This window comes from Nomascus leucogenys, chromosome 6, assembly GCF_006542625.1.
Source record: "Nomascus leucogenys isolate Asia chromosome 6, Asia_NLE_v1, whole genome shotgun sequence".
Taxonomy (NCBI): domain Eukaryota; kingdom Metazoa; phylum Chordata; class Mammalia; order Primates; family Hylobatidae; genus Nomascus; species Nomascus leucogenys.
The window spans coordinates 79,631,532-79,648,967 of record NC_044386.1 but is presented as its reverse complement, the minus strand read 5'-3'; the positions used below and the strand labels follow the sequence as shown (position 1 = coordinate 79,648,967).

The window sequence follows — 17,436 nt, the reverse complement described above, 5'->3', positions numbered from 1 at the left end:
TTTCTTCAAAATCTGTTTCTTGTGGGTGTGGGGAGAAGGAATATTTTCTATTCTCCCTATCCTAGATTTTGCTATTTAAAAATATACAGCACTGGAGGCCAGGTGCGGTGGCTCACGCCTGTAATCCCAGCACTTTGGGAGGCCGAGGTGGGTGGATCACGACATCAGGAGATCGAGACCATCCTGGCTAACACAGTGAAACCCCGTCTCTACTGAAAATACAGAAACTTAGCCGGGTGTGGTGGTGGGCGCCTGTAGTCCCAGCTACTTGGGAGGCTGAGGCAGGAGAATGGCGTGAACCTGGGAAGCGGAGCTTGCAGTGAGCCGAGATAGTGCCACTGCACTCCAGCCTGGGCAACAGAGCGAGACTCCATGTCAAAAAATAATAATATACAGCACTGGCGAGTATATACACATAATCCTAAGAGACATACGCCAGTAGGGCAAAGCCACATTGATAATATGAGTATCCGGTCTCTTCCAAGCACTGCCATTAATGCAACATCTGCTCTAGCCAGGCTTTAACATTGCATAAATTAGCTATTCTTGTCCCTGCCTGCATGCTGTTGTACATGATTCTGTGTCTACTTGGATTTATTATCACCTATCAAAACCTAGCCTGTCCTCTGTTGAATTGGTAATGCATTTTTTTAGTATCTATTGGATGTAATGCATTGTACTAATCTCTTGGGATTTAAAAGATAAATTTAAGATTGGTTTCTGCCTTAAGAGTATTTCCTAATCTAGTTGGGGAGGTAGATATGCATAATTAGCTATAATATAAGTGAAAATGTTCAACTGACACAATAGGGCAAAGGAGTAAGGAAAAGGGACACTTGGAAATCAGAGAAAGGTTTAGTAGGAATGACCTTTAAGCTGTTTGAAAGACAAGTAAAAATGTGGACAAAAAGGAAGCGGAGCATTGCAGCATGAGGGAAAATCATGAGAGGGGCTGGATTTAGGAAATAGCAAAGTTGGTCATGTGAAAAGCATGGGGGTGAACTATGATAAATGGGAGATGAAGTTGAGGAGGTATGTTGGAGCTCAGTAGTAGGAGATTTGAATGTTAGGCCTAGCTTGATTCGGAAAGCACTGAAGAGGCATTAAAGGCTTTTAAGCAAAATGATGAATTACAATATACAGAATTGTTTAGAAAGGAGAAAGACCAATGGCAAGGAGGTGTTAACTGTACATATAGCAGGTGGATTAGAAAGGTATAGATTGGAAAGCTATTTAAGAGGCAGCAGATGTCTGATTTTACCCTATCCTCAAAATAAATGTTTACTTGTAACATTGAGTCACAACTGGGTAACAGACATTGTGCTAGGTGTTGGGAATACAAAGGTAAATTAAAACACATTTTTCAGTGTTTACAGTTTCACAGAAGGAGACAGACATCTAAATGGGTACAAAAATGTAAATATTGTGATTGGTTTCTGTAACGGATAAGAGTTACATAAAGAGATAGGAGTTGTTCTACCTGTGGGCATCAAAAAAGATCTCATAAATGAGCTAAAACTTGACTTAAAAACCATATCTTATTTTTCCCCTGTATGTAGAATCAAGCTTGGCAAGCAGCAAACATTTAATCAATATGTAAAGATGGTCTTGACTTACAATGGTTCAACTTACGATTTTTGGGCTTTACAATGATGCCAAAGCAATATGCATTCAGTAGAAATCATACTTCAAGTAGAAATACAGCCATTCTGTTTTTTTATTGGTAGGTTAGGTATGTTAAATGCATTTTCAGGCCGGGCGCGGTGGCTCACGCTTGTAATCCCAGCACTTTGGGAGGCCGAGGCGGGCGGATCACGAGGTCAGGAGATCGAGACCACGGTGAAACCCCGTCTCTACTAAAAATACAAAAAATTAGCCGGGCGTGGTGGCAGGCGCCTGTAGTCCCAGCTACTCGGGAGGCTGAGGCAGGAGAATGGCGTGAACCCGGGAGGCAGAGCTCGCAGTGAGCCGAGATCGCGCCACTGCACTCCAGCCTGGGCGACAGAGCGAGACTCCGTCTCAAAAAAAAAAAATACCTTTTCAACTTATTATTTGTTTGTTTGTTTATTATTTTTGTTGACATGAGGACCTGGTATGTTACTCAGGCTGGTCTTGAACTCCTGACCTCAAGTGATCCACCTCAGCCTCCCAAAGTGATGCGATTATTAGCATGTGCCACTGTGCTCAGCCTAAACTCACGATGACTTAATCTGAATATAATTCCATCAAAAGTTAATGAGCATCTGGATTATTGATGTGTGCATGTTCTCCAGCTGGTAACGTTGGAGGTAGGGGTGTGATAGCTCAGTAAGCAAAAATATGGCCCATGAAATAGCATGTATGTACAGAATTATGCAGTAAGATGTTTCAAAGACAACTGAGGTTTTTGCTAAGTGTTGCCACTGACTTAAATGAAAATATTAGAATAGGGAGGAGGTGAAAAGACAAATTGTGTTTTCAACCAAATGTCAGCAGAACAATTAAGGGGATGTCCTACAGAACACTGAAAATGTGGGTCTGCAACTTAGGGGAGAGGAATAGATAGGCATGTTATGTTGAGGGCTCATCTTTGTGCTGAGACTCCAGGAAAGGTGGGGCTTGCCTGTCTGAGACCAACCTGGCCTTCTTTATTTATTTTCTCCTTGCTGTGGTTTTAATGTGTTCCCTTTCAAAATTCATGTGTTGGAAACTTAATCTCCAATGCAACAGTGTTGGGAGATGTGGCCTTTGGGAAGGTGGCTAGGTCATAGATGGATTAGGCCATTATGAAAAGGGTGTATGGGGGTGGGTTCACCCTCTTCTGATCTACTGTCATGTGAGGATTCAACATTCATCCGCTCTTGCCCTTCTGACTTCCACCATGTGAGGACACAGTAAGGCACATACGAGATGCAAGTGCCTGGATCTTGTACTTCCTGGGCTTCCGAACTGTGAGAATTACATTTCTGTTATTTATAAATCACCCTGTCTGTGGTATTCTGTTATAGCAGCACAAAATAGACTAAGACACTCCTCTTCCCCTTTGTTAGGGCCAAGGGCCTGGGCTTAGGTTACATATCAGGTTCATTAAGCAAATAAAGAAATACATTATGAATAATGGGGGCCAGTCGTGGTGGCTCACGCCTGTAATCCCAGCACTTTGAGAGGCCGAGGCGGGTGGATCACCTGAGGTCAGGAGTTCGAGACCAGCCTGGCTAACCTAGTGAAACCCTGTCTCTACTAAAAATACAAAAATTAGCTGGGCCTGGTGGCAGGCGCCTGTAATCCCAGCTACTCGGGAGTCTGAGGCAGGAGAATCACTTGAACCCAGGAGGTGGAGGTTGTGGTGAGTTGAGTTCAGCCATTGCACTCCAGCCCGGGCTACAGAATGAGAATCCTTGTCAAAAAAAAAAAAACAGATAATGGGAAAGGGGAAGGCAAGAATAAACCCTGTGATATTCAATTGGAATTGGAAGTATCAGAGTGAACTCATGGTATTTAATATACACAGTGAGAGAGATGAAGAAACAGTTACCGCTGTGTGGGTACATATGCATACATTTCTTATTTTATTTTTATTTTTATTTTTATAAATAAATAAATAAATAAGGAATAAAAGAAAGTGCTCACAAAATGAGGAGCCATATCAGAAATACATTGGCTGTAGCTTAAAGGAGCTCCCAGATTCAGGAAAATTTGAGCATCAAATGATTATAGCAACATTGTAATCCTTTGAGAGAAATAAGAATCTATGATCCCATACTGATACAAATGAATAAACAGGGAAGAAGGAAACATTCTGTTCTATGGTAGAATGCCAACCAATAAATGGAATGATGGAATTAGAAAAATCACCAATTTGAAATCATTAGAGTAATAATTATTTAATTAGGAATCATCAATGGATGCTCAATATGGTGAGTGAAAATTTGATGATAAATAGAAACAGCTACACAGCCTCAAAGAATCTCCCCACAAATTACTTATTTAACATGTATAAAATACCTGTTAATTAATGCCAGAAAGAAACCTGGCTGAAACCATCTTAATCAAGTGATACAAATTAATATCACCAGTAATGAAACAAATCAACAGTGTGTTTCCTGGTATGCACCAAGAAGAGCACAGCATCACTTCTGTGGTATACTCCTTCCAAATACACATAAATCGTGAGGAAATATTATAGAAATCTAAACTGAGTGACAGTCTGTAAAGTAAATGGTCAGTTATCTGCAAAAAATTCCCCTTCTTTCACACTGTAGCACTACTGAAGATTAAAGAAAACTAACTGAATGTGATTCATGATCCTGTTTTGGATCCTGGTCCAATAAAGGACATTATTGGAACAACTGGCAAAACTTGAATGCAGTTTGTGGATTAGTTGGTAGTGATGTATTAGTGTTAATTTCCTGATTGTGATGCAGTTACATGGGTGCATGTCCCATACTTAGGAAATAAAAACCAAAGTATAAATTGGTAATGGGGCATTATTTCTGTGGCTTATTCTCCAATTGGAGGATCTGGGCAGTGAAATGTTAACAGGAGTCTTGATGAAAGGCATAGAGGAGCTATATGTCATATTTCTGCAACAATTATATAAACTCAAGATTACATCAGATTGAAAAGTTTTAAAAAATGGTATTGTCCACAATGTCAGGTACTATAAGGAGGTTAAGGAGGATGAAGACTAAGGAAAGAAGGCTATTGGATTCAACACTGACCAGAACATTCCATGGTGTGAGAGAAGCAATCACTGCAGACTGAGAATTGAATGAGACACAAGGAAAGGTGCGGAGGAAAAGCCATGTTGAGAAGTCTGTTGAATAGAAGAATGAAGGTAGGGCAATAACCGGTAGGAAAATCCAGGAGAAGGAGTTTTGTTTTCAGAATGATGAGAACTTGTTTATGTTTGCAGATTAAAGGAAGTGTACCTGTTGCTGCAATACAGAGGTACAAATTGAAAGAATAATAATTGATGGGGAACCAACCAGGGGCCCTGGGGGAAAGGAGATGGAGAATAAGATCAAGATTCTAGGTATAAAGGTACAACTTGGAGAGAATCTCCCAGTCCCTCACCACCACTCCAGCAAAAGGCCCATTTATTCCATTATTCCATCCCCTGTCATGTAGCTACTGTGAAATTTAGATGAAATTGACCCCACTTTCAGCTCCAGGAGTGAGCCCCAGTAGGTCTAATCTCCCCTACTTTTGTGATTTGTATAGTAACCCATATCTAAACCAGTCAGTACATGGTAAATATCTTAGACCTAGGGAATGATTTAAGGTTTGTGTCCAATCAGCACAAATCTCAGGACTCATTAGATGTTTATGAGATGAAGCACTCTTTCTCTGGGCGTGAATGAAAATGCACCATAGCGCGGGTACTGCTGCTCACCATATAATAAAAAGGATGGATGCCACCCTGAAGATGAGATCTGTACTCTGAAGGAAGAAGCAATAAATTTACACAGGGAATCAGAGTCTGAGTCCTGATGGAGCCATACCTAAAGCTCACCCTACCCCTGGACTTTTAGCCAATACACCTCTTTTATTATTTGCTGAGTTTGAGTAGGCTCTTTGTTACTTGTGACCAGAAACATCCTAACTAATAAAGGATGAGAGAGTTGTCCTCTAACAAATGGTTCAGAGAGGCATAAAGACAAAAGTGTTGCAGTAGGGGGAAAATCAAGGATTCCTGTTTTTCAGGTCTAGGGCATGAAACTGCTCTTAGAATGCAATCCCCCAAAAGTCTTATCTCCTCCAAATTCCAATGGTACTTATTAAAATACCACAAATTCTGACTGTGAAATGTATCTCACATTATTCTCTATGCATTTTGTATGCATACCTAAACAGATTGTAAGCTCCTCACAGGGACTGCTTGTTTCTTTCTACAACTGTGTACCTGACCTAAGACTGAACACATGGCTAGGAAAATCCTAGAAGCTCAATCAAGATGTATTGTGCTATTACCTAAGCGTTCCCCCAAAACCAACATGTAGCTAGGTTGTCCCCACCTCAATTTTAGAACCCCCCCATCACAAGGACAATGCTATGGGTAGCCTTGCACAAGGAAATAAACAAATCAAAGAAACATGTGTTTATCAAAAGCCACACCAGTTACTATTATACCTTTGATTTGTATCTTTGTATTATATCAGTTTATAGGTATATTTCCCTTAAAGACTAAATCTCCATATTTTGGATACATTCTTACGATGTATGCAAACTCACTCATTTAATACTACTCTATTGCATTTAAGGGCAATAAAAGAAGTAAAAATTCACGTTAGATGAAACAATTTGGAATATATCATATCTTGAAACCTCTGGCCAGGCGTGGTGGCTCACACCTGTAATCCCAGCACTTTGGGAGGCCAAGGCTAGTGGATGACAAGGTCAAGAGATCGAGACAATCCTGGCCAACATGGTGAAACCCCGTCTCTACTAAAACTACAAAAATTAGCCGGGCTTGGTGGCGTCTGCCTGTAATCTCAGCTACTCAGGAGGCTGAGGCAGGAGAATCACTTGAACCCAGGAGGCGGAGGTTGCAGTGAGCCGGGATTACGCCACTGCACTCCAGCCTGGCAACAGAGCAAGACTCCATCTCAAAAAAAAAAAAAAAAGAAACCTCCGAAAAATATTCTATCTTGCCAAGCGTGGCTCATGACTGTAATCTCAACACTTTGGGAGGCCGAGGCAGGAGAATTGCTTGAGCCCAGGAGTTTGACGACAGTCAGGGCAACACAGTGAGACCCTGTCTCTACAAAAATAAAAATTAAAAAATTAGCTGGACATGGTGGCACACACCTGTAGTCTCAGCTATTGGGGAGGCTGAGGTGAGAGGATTGCTTGAGCCAGGGAGGTCAAGGCTGCAGTGAGCTGTGATCGCGCTATTGTACTCTAACCTGGGCAATAGAACAAGGCCCTGTCTCAAAAAACAAACAAAACCATTCTATCTTTCAGCCAAAACTTGTCTCCACCTGAGTATGTAGTCTGTTCTTCTTCCTGGAGCAACAACAACAACAAAAAGCTTATCTCTCCTCACAGGGAGAGACCTGTGCCCAATCACTGGTGTGCTGAAAATATGCTCACTCTTTCCTACGCCTCACCATCCATAGATAATGTTCTCCAACGCCAGGTAAACATGAGTCATACATAGTTTTGCAAACTGGTTTTTCAGCAGACATCTGTCCAACTTAAGCCGCTGAAACTGAAAAAAAAAAAATTAAAGCTTTTTTGGTTTAACCTCTTAGATGGAACTCCAAATAAATAATGAGAATATCATGTCTGGAACAGTCTCACTGACAACATAATCCTTCATGAGACATTATTTACATTTGTCCCTGAAGTTTTCAACTGAAAGTCAGAAAGGGATCCAGAATAAATGATCAAGTGATTAAGATCCATCTGTTTAATTGAATGAGAGAGTTAACATTTCTATTCAACTAAGAAATAGAATGTATTTTATGTCTGGTCTGTATTTTAGGGAATTGGTGTCTTATTTTTAACTAATATCTAGTCATGGGTCCCAACAATACCCAAACAACAGTTTTACTATTGTGAAAAATAAATAATTGAACACTTTTTGCAAGTAAAATGTCTCCCCTCTGCCCCATCAAAAGTGATGCAAATTATAACTCCCAAGTGCCGCAATGGGCAGCTGGAAATAGTTTCTGTCCAGCACCAATCTGTAGTCTCACAGAATTGCGCAATGAGTTTCTTCTGAGTTCAGAAAGGGGGGTGGGGGAGCGGGTGAAGTCACAGTGCAGCAGGCTTGCATATCTCTGTCTATGTGTGCATGTTGGGAGGCTAATAAAGTGGTAGGTCTGTTCCTAATTCAGTTTGGCTTTTTTGATATTACACTCTAGTGTCTGAAAACTTTTACTCTTAAGGAGCAGGACTCTGTAACTGACTAAGTGCCTAAGGCCTAAATGTCATTTTGCATACAAGGCTGTCAGCCAAGGCTTCTTCCTCCCAGGAGCCCAGTGCTAGAGTTAATTCACATCCAGCAGTGAAGAAGTCTTCAGAATGTTAAGACTGTCAGCTGCAACTTTCAGAGGAAGAAAAGTATGAGAGGTTGAGTCTTAGAAGTAGCCAGCTAAGGGTTGGAGTTTGTTGGAAGAAGCAGTTGGGGGAAGAAAGGGGAAAGAGCACTGAAACAGAGTTTCAACTCTGCCATTTGCTAAGGCCCTATCTCTTCCCTCTTCAAGTCCTGGTATTTTCATCGGTCAAACCTGGATATTGGCCGGGCGCGGTGGCTCACGCCTGTAATCCCAGCACTTTGGGAGGCTGAGGCGGGCGGATCACGAGGTCAGAAGATTGAGACCATCCTGGCTAACACGGTGAAATCCCATCTCTACTAAAAATACAAAAAAATTAGCCAGGTGTGGTGGTGGCCGCCTGTAGTCCCAGCTGCTGGGGAAGCTGAGGCAGGAGAATGGCGTGAACCCAGGAGGCGGAGCTTGCAGTGAGCAGAAATCGTGCCACTGCACTCCAGCTTGGGTGACAGAGAAAGACTCCGTCTCAAAAAAAAAAAAAAACCTGGATATTAATGCCTTTCTAGCATATCCTACTGGCTGTAGTACCCATCTAATAAATAATGAACATAAAAGTTCTTTTAAAAATGCAAGCCACTGTATAAACGTGAAGTCTTGTAGTGGCACACGCCTGTAATCTCAACTACTCAGGAGGCTGAGGCAGGAGAATCAGTTCAACCTGGGAGGCAGAGGTTGCAGTGAGCCGAGATTGCCACTGCCCTCCAGCCTGGGGGACAGGTGAGACTCCATCTCAAAAAAAAAAGACTGTGGAACTGTGGAAGTTATCTTGAGATGGGAAATAATCAAAAGCTTTTTAATGGGGGGGTGGGAGTTGGGATAGGCAACATGGTTAAACTTCTAGAATGGAAAGTATGACTACAATAGATAGGATAGATTGTGGGGACAGGATGGAAACTAGGGAAGTCTGAGGACATGGAGGTCAGGAGACCCTGTTTTTCAATCTAAGCCTAAGGTTGGCCAGGTGCAATGGCTCACATCTGTAATCCCAGCACTTTGGGACGAAATTGCTTGACCCTAGGAATTCGAGAGCAGCCTAGACAACATGAAAATACCTCGTCTCTGCAAAAAATTTTAAAAAGTTATCCGGGTATGGTGACATGTGCCTGTCATCCTGGCTACTCAGGAGGCTGACGTGGGAGGATCACTTGAGCCCAGGATGTCGAGTCTGAGGTAAGCCATGACTGCACCACTGCACTCCAGTCTGGGTGACAGCATGAGACCCTGTCTCCAAAAAACAAAAACAAAAACACCCCTAAGTTTACAGTGATCAGTCCTACTTGGCAAGCTGTTCACTCTTGTTTCTGTGTACTGAATATGCCTGCCATATGGTGAGAATGCAGCCAAGCCAAGGAGACGGAAGGTGCAGATTTTAAATCTACTGGAGTTGAACAAATAAGTAATAAGGGGGTAAGAACTACAGACCCTCACACACAGTGGGGCAGCTGCCTCTCCTTCTTCTAGGCTCCAAAGCTAAATGGGTTAGGGGTTCCTTTCAAAAATTTTCTTTGGAGAATTACATTTGAATTACATCATTTGGAAGCGAACCTTGAATGTGGAAAAAAGTTTGGTAACCTTCCAAGAAAGTCACTTAAAAAAATAATGGTTAACCCTTTTTTTATTTGTTTTTGAGACAGAATCTCACTCTGTCGCCCAGGCTGGAGTGCAGTGGCGCGATCTCGGCTCACTACAAGCGCTGCCTCCCAGGTTCACACCATTCTCCTGCTTCAGCCTCCCGAGTAGCTGGGACTACAGGCACCCGTCACCACGACCGGCTGGTTTCTTTGTATTTTTTTGGTAAAGACAGGGTTTCACTGTGTTAACCAGGATGGTCTTGATGTCCTGACCTCGTGATCTGCCCGCCTAGCCCTCCCAAAGTGCTGAGATTATAGGTATGAGCCACCATGCCTGGCCAGATAACTCTTTAAATGCTACTTTTTACCTAGCTGGTCTTTCTCCTAACCTTTTAAAAGTTGAACCAGGTACAGTGGCTCTGGCCAGGAGTGGTTCACGCCTATAATCCCAACGTGTTGGGAGACTGAGGCAGGAGGATCACTTGAGCAAAAGTTCAAGACCAGCCTGAGCAACAGGGAGACCCTGGCTTTACAAAAAAATTTTTTTTTAATTATTCCTGAAGGATCATTTGAGCCCAGAAGTTCGAGACCAGTTTAGGCAACATATTGAGACCCCCATCTCTAATAAAAATTAAAATTAAAAAAAAAAGATGTTGGGTCGGGGTTGGTGGCTCATGCCTGTAATCCCAGCACTTTGGGAGGCCGAGGTGGGCAGATCACTTAAGGCCAGGAGTTCAAGACCAGCCTGTAGAGAAGGTGAAACCCATCTCTACAAAAAATACAAAAAATTAGCTGGGCATGGTGGCACGTGCCTGTAATCCCAGCTACTCAGGAGGCTGAGGCAGGAGAATTGCTTGAACCCGGGAGACAGAGGTTGCAGCGAGCTAAGATGGTGCCACTGCACTCCGGCCTGGGCGATAGAGTGCGACTGTGTCTCAAAAAATAAAAATAAAAAAATAAAAGGCCAGGCTTGGTGGCTCACACCGGTAATCCCAGCACTTTGGGAGGCTGAGGTGGGCAGATCACCTGAGGTTAGGAGTTCGAGACCAGCCTGACCAACATGGAGAAACTCCGTCTCTACTAAAAATACAAAATTAGCTGGGCATGGTGGTGGGCTACTTAGGAGGCTGAGGCAGGAGAATCGCTTGAATCCAGGAAGCGGAGGTTGTGGTGAGCTGAGATCACGCCATTGTACCCCAGCCTGGGCAACAAGAGCGAAACTCTGTCTTAAAAAAAAAAAAAAGATGCTGCAGCCTTGGAAGAGATAATTGGGCTTAAACAGTTAAAACAAACCCAGCGCAGTGGCTCACACCTGTTATCCCAACACCTTGGGAGGCCGAGGCAGATGGATCACTTAAGGTTAGGAGTTTGAGACCAGCCATAGCCAACATGGTGAAACCTCATCGCTACTAAAAATACAAAAATTAGCCAGGCATGGTGGCGGGCACTTGTAATCCCAGCAACTTGGGAGGCTGAGGCAGGAGAATTGCTTGAATCAGGGAGGTGGAGTTTGCAGTGAGCTGAGATCACGCCACTGCACTCCAACCTGGGCAACGGAGCGAGACTCCATCTCAAAAAAAACCAAAAACACCAAAAAAAAACCAAAAAAACAAAAAAAAAAACAGTTAAAACAAAATGGTAACATGGAGACCTGTACTGTCAGCCCATGTGGGTCCCAGGCCATTCTCCCCTACCTCTCTGCCATTCCCTTTCTGTTAGATATTAAGAGTATAAGGGCTTCATTTTTTTTAACAAAACAGGGCAGATAATTTTATAATATACATAATTTATCAGTAGACTAACAGAAGCAATGTTAACTATTCCAAGATATGATTTCTGTTTATGAAGGAAGAGTAACTTCAGCCCTAGGAGAGAGGTCAACATCTTTGAGGACTGGCTTGGGTGGGTGGCAGATCTCTCAGGTCCAACCCTGCAGCCACTAACTCTGTACCTTCTTAACTCTTTCATTGTCTGGGTTCATGTTTCAGCTTGTTCCAGGTATCCAGAATGCCCACAAGAATACCACAGGTTCTGGAAGAGGAAGGGGATGTCAGATGTTAGCCTATTTCTGTGGAGAGTTACATAGGGCTGATGTCATTCATTGGAAACCACATCACACTTAGCTATTCCCTTGCTCGTGGGAATACTGGATTTTTAAACTCTTTTTTGCTGTATAAGTACATTATTCATGTTATCATTGAATATTCCACTTCAGTTCACTGTTTTTCAACATTTTTACCCGCACCAAATTATTACTTTTAAATAATATTACATGATTTTCAACATTTAGTATCTCAGGAAGTCTAAAAGCTTGTTTGGACTGATAGATATCCACTTCAGCCCTCATATCAGAATGATTAAATATTTTTACAACCAGAAAATAAATCTTGCTGAGTTCACTGAACAATATTATCAAATGAGGGCCTGATCAAATCAGTATCCTCTTCTGCTACTATCTTTTCCTCTCTTAATCACCAGCCCTGGTCCAGAATGACTGCTAGCTCTTCCTCAAAACTCCTCTCAAGTGACCAGAGTTTGCCTTCAGCTTTGAGGGAAATACTTAAGCAGAGGGTTTCCAAAACTATCTTCACAATGGTGGCATTAATCAAATATATACCTTCTCTAATGACTAATTCTCTTCACCCGTTTTTATACTGGATGGTTTGTTTAAAAATAAACAGTCACACCTCTCTACATTGCCACTTCCTGCTGATAGAGAATACATTGGTTTATGTTACATTTCCTCTTTCATGGTTGTGTAATGGCTTCAACTAACTATGAGCAACTTTAATGCACTGGCCAAGATGGAATGGCTTACTTCCTTTCTCTAATGGTTAACTGTTCCTTGACAGAGTTAGTCATTCTCTTATTGTATTCTCCCAGCACTTAGATTTCATATCGGATACTTTTGTCAAATTATCATTACATATTAACTTCCACTAGTCCTTAAGGAGGAGTTTGATGTTTCTTCCTGTTACGTATGTGCTGTGTAGCCCTGCCTGGCTTGGCATTTAGTGGATACTCAATGTTTGTTAAACTGAATGACTCTTGGGGTTTCCTTGATTATTATAATCAGGTAGATACTTGCAGCTTTTTCAGATGGTCAAAACCAATTAGATTTCTTTTTATCTTTTTTTTTTTTCTTAGAGACAGGGTCTTACTCTGTCACCCATGGGGGAGTGCAGTGGTGGGAATCATAGTTCACTGCAGCCTCAAACTCATAGGCTCAAGCTATCCTCCTGCTTCAGCCTCCTGAGTAGCTGGGACTACAGATGTGCACCGCCATATCCAACTAATTTTTTTTTTTTTTTTTTTGGTAACAATGGGATCTTGCCTTTTTTCCCAGGCTGGGCTCAAATTCCTGGCCTCAAGCAATTCTCCTTGGACTTCCACCTTGGCCTTCCAAAGTGTTGGGATTACAGGCGTGAGCCACCACGTCCAGCCTGAAACTAGGTTTTTGTCTGTACGATGCATTCTTTTTTCTTTTTTACTGATTTCATAGAAAAATATTTATAAAACAATTGATAAACAGCAAAGTCCATGTAATTGATAATTACCAGAATAGGAAGTCCTCTTTAAAAATATGTCTGAGTTAGGAGTATTATAAGTTTGCTTTCTTCATTATTTTACAATTCTAACAGTTTTTCCTTAGATTCCTTCCTTTTAAGCTGCAACATAACCTGAATACTAGAAGGGTTCTTTTCCCCCACCCTAGTTGCTTTAGCTGATGAATCATAGAAATCAGAGAAGGGGAAGACCAGTGAAGTCATCTGATTCATCTCCAAATCAGGGAGTGGAGCATTGGAATTTGGGGAAGACCAACCTCTCACTTTAAGAGAAAAGAGGTTTTTTTGGCTTTTTGTTTGTTTGTTTTTCCAACTTGAGCTGATTAGAGCAGCTTACCCATCTGTTTGCCTTTTGCTTCTAACACAATTCTGAGACCCACCCTATTAGAAAGCAATCAGGCCTTCTTACCAAAAACCCCAGGAAAACCAGATGCCAAAGTGTTAAGTAGTTGAACTAAAATTCTACTACCTGAGTAATAAAGTTGGTTTATGAATCTCTCAGTGATTGTTTTAACTGAGTCTTAGAGAATTTGAGACTGTTTTAGCAGGGTCTTACAAATGTAAGAGCTAGCAAGGAACTTACAGATGATCTGGGTCAAAATATTCTGTTCTCCAGATGCTAAGAAACTAAAATTTATTTATGTATGTATTTTTATATTAACTGGCTCAGAAAGTAAAAACTAAAATTTAGATGTGAAAGAAATTGTCATTATCCTGTAGTCAGGAGTATAAACCTCTCCCTTCACTTCTCTCTGTATCACAGTGTCACAGTATCCTCCCTCACAATGTTCTCTTTCACTGTCTTCTTCCTTTCCTCCTCTTCCTTCCTATTCTTCTCTTTTTTGCATTATTTGAAGAAATGGCAGAGATGATTTAGTATCCATGCCAGTGATTCATTCCAACCTCACCCTATCTCCCAGCATCACGGTCACAGAGGCAATGGATGCCACCCCAGCCCCAGCTACAGCCTGTCCCCTCCCTCCTTGCTTCCCTCCTACTTGCATTTGTGTTCTTCCAGCCACAGAGCTTGGCTTCCCCCTCTGTTTAAATTCTGCTCTTGTATTTTAGACTTTTTAACAGATCATAGTGCCCTTGGCTTCTCCCTTGGTATCTAGCTTAGCTGTACTCCAACTTCTCATGTTCTCCCAAAGCATCCCTGTACCAGCTCTGGCCTCTTGGGTTACCAAACTGGGTTCCATTCTGCTTGCTGCTTGCCAACACTCCCTGAAGAGTAGGGAGGAATATTTGTACTCTATTGCTAGTGATAGCTTTAAGTGTGCCCTTAGTGTATATACCCATATTTAGTTACCTAAGTATGTTATCACAGGTTCACTTTATTAGAAACCTAAGTTCCTTTGCAACATACGGACATTTAACAGTTGCCTGTTATCATTATCTTAATGATATTCGACACAGCTTTGTTTTACTTTAAAGTGATATTTCTCAATTGCAGCTATATATTTAAATAATCTAGGAGCTAAATACATGCTGGGGCCCCACAATCCAAAGAGTCTGAATGAAAGCAACAACTTTATATGCAAGTATTCAATTACATAGGGATACCCCTCCTAAGTTGAACAAAAAAGGAATTCAGAGAAAGAAGGCCAATCATATTTGGTAAAAATGATCTATTGATCTACTTGTAAAAAGGTATAATTTTATTATTCAAAGTACTTCCATTTAGAAATCCTATTGGGCCTTTTCAGTGAACAGATAAATCTTGTCTCTGTTTAGCAATATAGATGTGCATGTATATCATTAATGTGCTTAAATTATTACATTTGCATATTAAGGATCAAGCTTTTGAGCTAAAACAGAATTTGATAATTTTTTAGCCAAAGACCCTTATTTTCCAGGTGAGGAACAGGACCAGAGAGCTTAAGTGACATGTGCAAGTACACCCAATTTATGTAGGAGCTAGGACCAGAGCCCATGCCTCCTGAGTTCTATGATGATTATCAGAGTATCCAGTAATAGAGTCCACCCCAACAATGTCAGGTCTCTCGACATGGAAAGCATGTTATGAGCCCCATGCTGGGGTTACAAAGATGAACAAGGAGCTCCTGGTTTGATGGTGCAACCTGAAACATAAACAGTCATAGTACCAAGAGATAAAAGATGTAATACAAACAATACAAAGTTCATATGAACAAAGAAATGTGCTCTACCCTTCCCATAAACTTCATGCCACAAATTGTCTTATTTATTATATTAATTTGCTTAGCAAGCTTTTTATCTTCATGCATTGTATGAAATATATAAGCATTGGCTCTAGCTAAGTTGTATTCTCATAGATTATAACTAGAAGAAACAAAATCACATGAGATGTCACAATAGTGAGTGTTTTCTTTGTCAGCAGAGAGCGCTATGATGTCCATCTTTTCCTCTTTTTTTATTGTTTCTTAAATATACATGAAAAATATCATAAAAAATATTCAAGTTTTCCCCAAAGCCTGGCATGACCTGTCATAATCTTAAGTGTAAGAAGGCAGCCCTTCTTTTCACTGGCTATATGTCTTTTTTTTTTTCTTTTTTTTTGAGACGGAGTCTCGCTCTGTCGCCCAGGCTGGAGTGCAGTGGCACAATCTTGGCTCACTGCAACCTCCACCTCCCGGGTTCACACCATTCTCCTGCCTCAGCCTCTGGAGTAGCTGGGACTACAGGCGCTGGCCACCATGCCCGGCTAATTTTTTGTATTTTTAGTAGAGACGGGGTTTCACCGTGGTCTCGATCTCCTGACCTCGTGATCCGCCCACCTCGGCCTCCCAAAGTGCTGGGATTACAAGCATGAGCCACCGCACTCCGCCTATGTCTTTTTTTTTTTCAACCCTTTTTAAAACTATAGAAGGTGTCTGTATTAACTGTTAACAAAAACCAAACAATGCAAACAAGCATATGTAGTAAAGGTGAACACTCTCCTGAACAAATACTTTTCCCAAAGCTGACCAATTTCACTTTGGTGTACATACTTCCATATATTTACATATGTGCTTACATGCACCTACCTATGCAGACATATATGAATATACACATAAATCTGTGAATACACATAAATATTAATGTAAATAGAATCAATTTAGTCATATTATTCTATTTGACTTTTTTTTTTTTGGCTGTAAGTTTATTCAATGCAAAATAATCCTCTCCAATTTTACTGAGGTGGCTGACCATGTCCACGACCAAATCTGCCTCTAAACTGGAATTCGGCTGCTCACCCAGTCCCAGCCTCAGCTTTCTTGTCAGCACCAGGGAGCACAGCATCCCATCTGTAGGTATCTCTGTTGGCTTCCCCTCTTGTGAGTCTTGCAGGTCACTCACCCTCCAGACCTTTAGGCCGAGGCCTGCCAGTCTCTGGATGGCTGTGGCATAGGGTGGCAGGCGTAATCTCTGGGGGCAGATAAAGGTAATCATGGAGATGGTGGGTACCCTCACTGGTAAGATACCAGTAGAAATGTCTCCAGGCAAACTGTTCCTTCACGTAGCCTCGGGACTTGAGAGACTGCATGGCCTTCATGACATGAAGGTTGTGCACATTCTTGTCTGCCAACTCTGGCTGCTTAGGCATGTAGACATCCTTCTTGGCCACCATGACTCCCTCCTTAAAAAGGAGTTCGTAAATGGCAATCCGGTTCTTCTTAGGCATCATTTTGGCAGCTGTAGGGTCCGGGGCCAGGGCTGGAAAAAAAGGAGACTTTTTTTTTTTTTTTTTTTTTGAGATGGAGTTTTTCGCTCTTGTTGCCCAGGCTGGAGTATAGTGGCACAATCTTGGCTCACCGCAACCTCCGCCTCCCGGGTTCAAGCGATTCTCATGCCTCAGTCTCCCAAGTAGTTAGGACAGTGTTTTTCATGAAATAAAATATTTTGAGTGAATATGAAAACACACAAAAACATAGCTGCGTTTTGAATGTTTTTATCTTTATTGTCTATTGAATGTATTTTGAGTGTTTTGAATTTTTTAACTTTGAAGACTAATTTGATTTTTTAACTTTGAAGACTAATTCAAAGTTAAAAAATTTCAAAACACCCAAAATACATTCAACAGACACTTAATGAAGATAAAAACATTCAAAATACCACCATGTTTTTGTGTGTTTTCACATTCACTCAAAATATTTTATTTCATGAAAAATACTGTCCTATTTTGAATAGACTCTATGGCTAAGAAATACATATTGTATTGCAGAATTAGGGTTTTTTTTTTTTCTATTGATAACAGGCACTTAGCAGCTAAATATTTGTATTTTCTACAAAATTAGATGG

General features: G+C 41.4%; 1 pseudogene; it reads right to left on the bottom strand.

The window, feature by feature from the left end:
- Positions 1-16,327: 16,327 nt before the first annotated feature.
- LOC100587055 lies at positions 16,328-16,822 on the bottom strand (annotated as a pseudogene).
- Positions 16,823-17,436: the final 614 nt, after the last annotated feature.